At 45.5% G+C, this 6,605-nt stretch overlaps 1 pseudogene across 1 annotated transcript; it reads right to left on the reverse strand.

Annotated features, from left to right (window-relative positions):
• Positions 1-549: 549 nt before the first annotated feature.
• Positions 550-2,397, reverse strand: Ikzf5l1 (IKAROS family zinc finger 5 like 1; annotated as a pseudogene). The gene has a single exon (XR_015640521.1). The product of XR_015640521.1 is annotated as an IKAROS family zinc finger 5 like 1 (transcript).
• Between the last annotated feature and the right edge of the window lie 4,208 nt (positions 2,398-6,605).

The following is a 6,605-nucleotide window of genomic DNA, read 5'->3' on the forward strand; positions in this document are numbered from 1 at the left end:
ACAACCACATGCTGGCTCACAGCCATCTGTAATAGGATCTAATGCCCTCTTCTGGTGTGTCTGAAGACAGTTACAGTGTACTCATAATCAATCAATCAACTAATAAATAAAGTTACCAATCTTAACTAATACCAGTCATGTGGCAATGAAGAATTTAACTAAGAAGTTGAAACTGCAAAAAGGTGCCTCATATTGTGCTACCTTTTCCTCTGGTTTTAGAAAACAAACTTGAAACATTAACAACTCAATGGGTTATTAACATATCTAAATAAGACACTGTCTCCATGGTGTTAAATATTAAACACACTATTTAGTTTAAGGGAAACTTGGTCCCAAGTTTCTTTTTTTTTCTCAGAACTTTCACCTATTTTAACTTCAAAAAATTGTTTTATATCCACTTTGTAGAAAAAAAAACAAACAATTACTATTACTATACTGAGACAGCCTTGTTATTTCCACTTGAAACTACTAGTCCAATTTCAGTATAGGAACTAGACAATATTTCAACTACAGGCAACTTTAAAGTCAATACCAGCAAGGAAAGAGGGTGCAACCAATTTATAGGAGGAAATTATTCCATTTTGAAATACAACAGAAATAATACCTAAATTCAATGACTATGAGAAATGCCAAGAGTGTGAACAATCCTTAAAGCCTAAAGGGTCGTAAACAGAGAAAATACATCTGAATACATTGTAAGGTTTTGATTGAACATCAATTGTCACATGACTTTCTGATGGAAAGAAAAGGGTAAGTATCTATCATACAACCCTGACCAGGTCGAATTGTATCAAAAGAGGAGTGGGAAGAGAGGTTTCTACCAACTACAGCAAGCTTTAAATTAGAAAAAGCCTTAACCAAGAGTAACTAAAACCTAAAACCAAACTACAAACACACCAAAAGGCTAACATGGGTAAAGCGACAGCTGGTCCTCCTCAGCTCTAGTTATGTTGACCTCGTGCAAAGTGGCAGGCAAAGTCATACTTGTTCTCACAGTTGAATCCACATATGTTACACTGGAAGGGATTGTCATACCCGTGGCATCCCATATGAATAGTGTAAAGGACATTGTCTGCAAAGTATGTGTCACAGTGCTGGCAGAAGTAAAGAAGCTGAGGGCCCTGCACCTTCAAGGTTGGGGCTGGACTGCTTGGCTGGCTGTTTCCAAGGATGGGAGTACTGGGGTAGCCACTTGGCTGCCTGCTGGGCCCTGCCAGTGGACTGCAGTCCCTCTGACTCAACGACGACGACGACGACGGTGGAGAAAGCCTGAAGAGTATGAGAGAGCTCTGAGGGACACTCCCTTGGGCAGAGGGCTGTTGCATCACGAAAGGCTTCCACTCTTCTAGGATGGAGTCTACATCAGCAGAGATGGAGTTTTGGTTTTCGGGTGGCAAGGTGGACCAGTGTCCTGCTAGGTCAGACAGCTGATTCAAAGGATCATCCACAAACAAGAGTCCTTGTGGGTCCCTCGGCAGTCTGCAAACTGAAGTTTGATCCGTACTGTCACAGAAGCCATTCTGAACATTTGGGATCGTGTGTGTGGAATCACTCAGGTGATCTGGTTTCTGAACCACAGAAGGCGGAGTTAAGGCGATGAGCACCCCTTGCTTGCCATCCTCCACGTTGCTCTTACTCTGTAAGGTGCCCCACATTTTCACGCTGCTTAAGGAGGCCCTGGGACCTGTCAGCGGTAACAAATTGTGCTTGCGCCTACGGTGGTGGGACAGGTTGCTTCCGTAATTGCAGCGATAGGCGCACAATTCACACTTGTATGGCTTTTCTCCGGTGTGGGAACGCATGTGGGCTTCGAGGTACCGCTCGTACGCCGAGGCAAAGGGGCACAGGCGACACCTGTGCGGCTTCTCGCCCGTGTGGATTCTCGTATGTTCCAGCAGCCGAGCTGTTCTCTGGCTGGAATAGCCACAGTATGAGCACTGCAGCTTCCCGTCCACGGTCCTTTCGAAGTCGTCCAGCATCAGCACCCGGCTCTTGTCCAGGGCATCCCCGGGGGCTCCGGGACCTTGGGCCTGAGTAAGGTCCCCAGCCAGCATGTTCTCTCTACAGTGGGTCTGCTGGCTCAGGAACTCCCTGAAGCTCTTCAGGAAGTCCTGTGGCTCCACCTTCTCCTCCATCTCCACCTTACACCCCTCCAGTCCTTAAGCCACTTACTCCCTGGCCTACTTCCGTCTCCCTGAGGCTGGCCCTACCGGAAGTCCTCCCGTCGCTCCGCCTTTCTTGACACCCCAGTGCTGATGAAGTCAGGAGCCTGGAAAATCTTTCTGAGACACACAGTCTAAAAACAAAGGCCCACAAGATCAGCCTTGTTCACCTCAGCCTTCAACCCGCCTTGCTTGTTGGCCATGTCTCTTCTTGTCTGAGGTTTACCCAAGACTCGCGAGAGTGAGGCTAGAGGGGCAGACCGAGACGAACGCTGCGGAGGAAGAGCCACGTGCAGCACACACCTACACATACCACAGGCCACGTGCAAGACGCATGCAGGGGCGACAGATGGCTCCATGGGAAAACGTTACAGATGGCAGACTACCTTTGGTTATACTTTAACTTTATCCATATTTCCATCCCAGAACACTTAACCTTCTCTCCTTCTACTGTTCCTGCTATCCCAGGGTCAGGATTCTTTGTTCCAAGCAAAGTATTACCCTAGTGGACATCTGTGGGGCTGGGCCAACTGGTCATTGATGGAGAGAGATGAAATCGAGGTGGAACATGCTGCACGCAAATGGTTACCCATTCCTACGGCCCATGCCTGTCTGCTGCCTTCTCCCATCCCTGAAGATCCACGGAACATTTTCTTGACTCTCCACCTAGAAATGTTCAGACTTCCGAGTCCCCTCTCTACCTTTCTAACTCAGCTTTCTAACTCCCGTTTCGCTTTCAGCCTCTAAGATTGCCCTGAATTTGTCTGATGTTGTCCCTTCCCCTGTTTTATTTTTCCCCCATGTTCTTTACACCACCTTTTGTCAAAATTGCTTTCCACCATTCCATCATTTTCTTGAGGGTTGTTAAGGGTATGGAAACTGTTAATTACGTGGTTGTGCCTTTTATGTTTAAATGGAAGTCCCTATAATAATATAATAGGCTTTAGTTGTGGGAGAATGGGGACGAGATCTGAAAAACAATAATGATTAAACCTTATTCCCTCTCATCTGAGAGAAAGGTTTGTTTTTAATCCAGTCATTAAGTTTTGCTAAATAAAAGTACTCAATCAAGAGCGTTCATGACCACAGTCAAAGCACATCCACCCACGTACATTCAGAGACTGCGAAACCCAGCATAAAATAAAATGAGCCCTGACTCCTAGCATCTGACGCCCAGTAGGGCATGTAGTCTGGTTAGGCACAAATGTTAACCACTTTAGACAGACGAAAACTGACAGGACAGATGTGTGACCCTCAGCTCCAACCCATCACTGGGAGCGTGACCACCTTTTTTGAAGCAAATTAAACAGTCAGATACTCTAAAATGCATCAAAGTCTCTATTCATCTAAGCAGATAAAACTGTAGGCTTGATTTTCTAGCTCTTGCCTGGTTTTCTTCAGGCCTCAGACAACATGCAAGTGAATCTCAGGATTATTGCCTAGTAGGCCAAGCATTCAGTGAATGAGAGGATCATCAGTTCTCAAAGGCTGGGCACCTGTTGCTGGGGTGGTGCTTTGGGCTCCATTCCTTACCTCCAGTTCTCCCTCACTGGGTTCTGCTGCAATGCCATTACCAGCTTATGGAGCAGAGAAATGTGTGTGAGCCCTTGTCTGCTTCTGCACAGCACCGACGTAAGTGTTTGAGGTGATTTGAACAAAATTGTTCCCCATAGGTTCATGGGGAGTGGCACCATAGGAGGTGTGGCCTTGTTGGAGTAGATGTGGCCTTGTTGGAGAATGTGTGTCACTAGGGGTGAGCTTTGAGGTTTCAAGAGCCCAATATATTTACAGTAATAGTCTCTCGTCCAGTGCAAGTTTCCCTGGAACACTAAGCTGGCCAAATGTTCTTTTCTCTCGAAACTGTGTGTGTGTGTGTGTGTGTGTGTGTGTGTGTGTGTGTGTGTGTGTGTGTTTATATACCCTATTTGTTCTTTTTCATTGTAGTCCCAGATATGAGTGACTACGAATAAACATGTGACAAAACCACTGTCAGGGCATCTGAAAATCTCTTCTGCCAGAGAACTTAGCCCATTGCTTTTAATTTTTAAGATATGTTTATTTTACTCTGTGTATATGGGTATTTTGTGCATGTTTATATGCACACCATGTATATGCCTGGTGCCAGTGGAGGTCAGAGGAGGACAGCTGAGACCCTTAGAACTGGAATTACAGATTGCCTCGAGCCACTATGTAGGTGCTGGGAACTAAATGCAGTTTCGAATCTCTGCAGGGACAAGTGCTATTAAGGGCTGGACCAATTCCTAATCCGTAGTACTTTATACTTAAATTTAGCCTCAGGCAAGATCTTAGGACATTAGTAGAAAAGCACCCACAATCTTTGTCAAAAAAATCATAGGAAGGGTCTCTAACCTGGGTGCTAATACTGTGCCTTTCTGAAACCTCTCGAGCTGAGTCGCCACAGTTTCAATTGTTCTGGGCAGTATCTCCCAGTCTTGCAGATGTCCCAGTAAGCCCTGTTTTTCTACTCTAGCTACCAAAACTCAGCCACATTCCTCAACCAAAATCAACACAGTTCGAACTGTAACGGCAATAGTACAATCCCCACTACCAACTTCTCTATTAGTTTCTTCCTGTTCCTACGATTAAAAACACCACGTCAACACATATAAGGAAGGAGTTATTTGGGATACAGCTGCAGAGGATTGGTGTCTATGATGTCGGGACAGGAAGTGTCATTGGAAGAGGAAGCTGAGGTCTCACACCTTGAACCACAGGCACAAAGCAGAGAGTGAACTGGGAAAGATAACAAGTCTTGAAACCCTCAAGGCCCATCTCCATTGATACAACACTTCCTCCCGCAAAGCCACACCTAAGACTTCCCAAGCAAGACGGCCAACTATGGACCAAGTGTTCACATGCACAAGACTATCTTATTTAAACTACCATGAGTCCTTAAACAGATTTTTAAAAAAATGTTCAACTTGACCCTCAGCAAGAAAATATATTAGCTAGGTTGAGATATAAGAGTGTCCCATTCATCTGCTACAAAATAAAAATCAAGTTGGACAGCCTTCTGCTGCTCAGATTAGTGGCAGGGAAGGTGGGTATGGTCTTGGGCTGGTCAGAGTATTCAACGGTGTTCCAGAGTAAAGTTACCATATTGTGCATCCACAAGATCTTCCACAGCTATGTGGTCTGGGAGGCACTGTCAACAGGTCCTAGCCACTCATGTGTTCTGCAAGAACTTCTGACAGGAAAGCAAGGGTGTTAACATTGGGAGATTCAGCAAAGGGAAGGGCAGGATTCCTAGCTTCTTTGAATTTCCGTAAATAACACAATGTTTTGGTGTAAATATGTCTCATAAATTGTATACGTGCAATACAGCATTTATGACACGCTTACTCAAGAAATAAATTATTGTTAGTCTGGAGTTGAAATTAACAGTGTTCTGTAGCTTACCTGCAAAGTTTGTAAATGTCCAGAATCGCCAAGAAGCATGAAGTCACGCAGCAGAGCATTCCCATCCCGGCAGCTTGCTGTCAGGAACCCATCGTTTAGCAACTGCATGCTTTTTGGTGTTTTTTTTTTAAATGGGACACTGTGCACTGCACTTGGAAAGCCCAGCTGTTAAATTGTAGATATGTTCCTTCCTGATAAGTGGGTGTGTCTGCACTCACAGGTTCTCAGATGGCTTGTCAGGTGACTTCCTTATAACCAAGTCTCGGGTCAGTGAAAGCCAGTGGAATAACAGACATTGTTTGCTCTGCCTGGTGAGATCCTTGCTCATTGTCACCTGGATCCAGAAAGAAAGAGCTTTGACGGAATCAAGAGCCCCGCCCCTTCCCTTCAGCTCCTTCCAAACCAATGGAGCAGGTTATGTTAAACCATGTGTTAAGAGGATGAACAGTGGTGGCTTTCAGCCAAAAGTAGGCTCTGCCTTTGTTGTTTTTGTGGTCCTCTTCATTTCCTTTGTCTATTCTGTCACATGTAGTCCTTGTGACTTGTCTCAGCCCTGGCTCATAGTCTCAGGAACTGTAGTGTACACTGAGCACAGCCTGTCTGTTCCGTGTTGGGTTCTAATATGTTATACATCTATTGAAAGGAAAAGAGTAAGGTGGGCATTCTCATAGCATTGTGATGGGTGTAGGGACTCCGGGTGGTGGGGTTTGCAACAAGGAGAGAGGTAGGGCTCAACTTCAAGGGCAGCAAGGAAAAGCAGGGGGCCTTGACTAAAGACGGTATGGTATGGGGGAGAATGTGGGAGACACTGTGGCAAAACTTTCTAATCATGGAGGGCAGTATGAGCAAGATACATCAGGGGCACCCCTTTGCCACATGAGGACACAGCCTGAAATCCACACTTTTGTTCGATGCACGGAGCATGTTCTCAACAAACACCGCACCTGCTGGCCTTTGACCTTGGACTTCCCAGCCACCAGGAACAGTGAAGCAAAACACTTAGAGCACCGATAATTCCTTTTT

Source organism: Rattus norvegicus, chromosome 16 (assembly GCF_021556685.1).
Source record: "Rattus norvegicus strain SHRSP/BbbUtx chromosome 16, alternate assembly SHRSP_T2T, whole genome shotgun sequence".
In the NCBI taxonomy this organism is placed as follows: domain Eukaryota; kingdom Metazoa; phylum Chordata; class Mammalia; order Rodentia; family Muridae; genus Rattus; species Rattus norvegicus.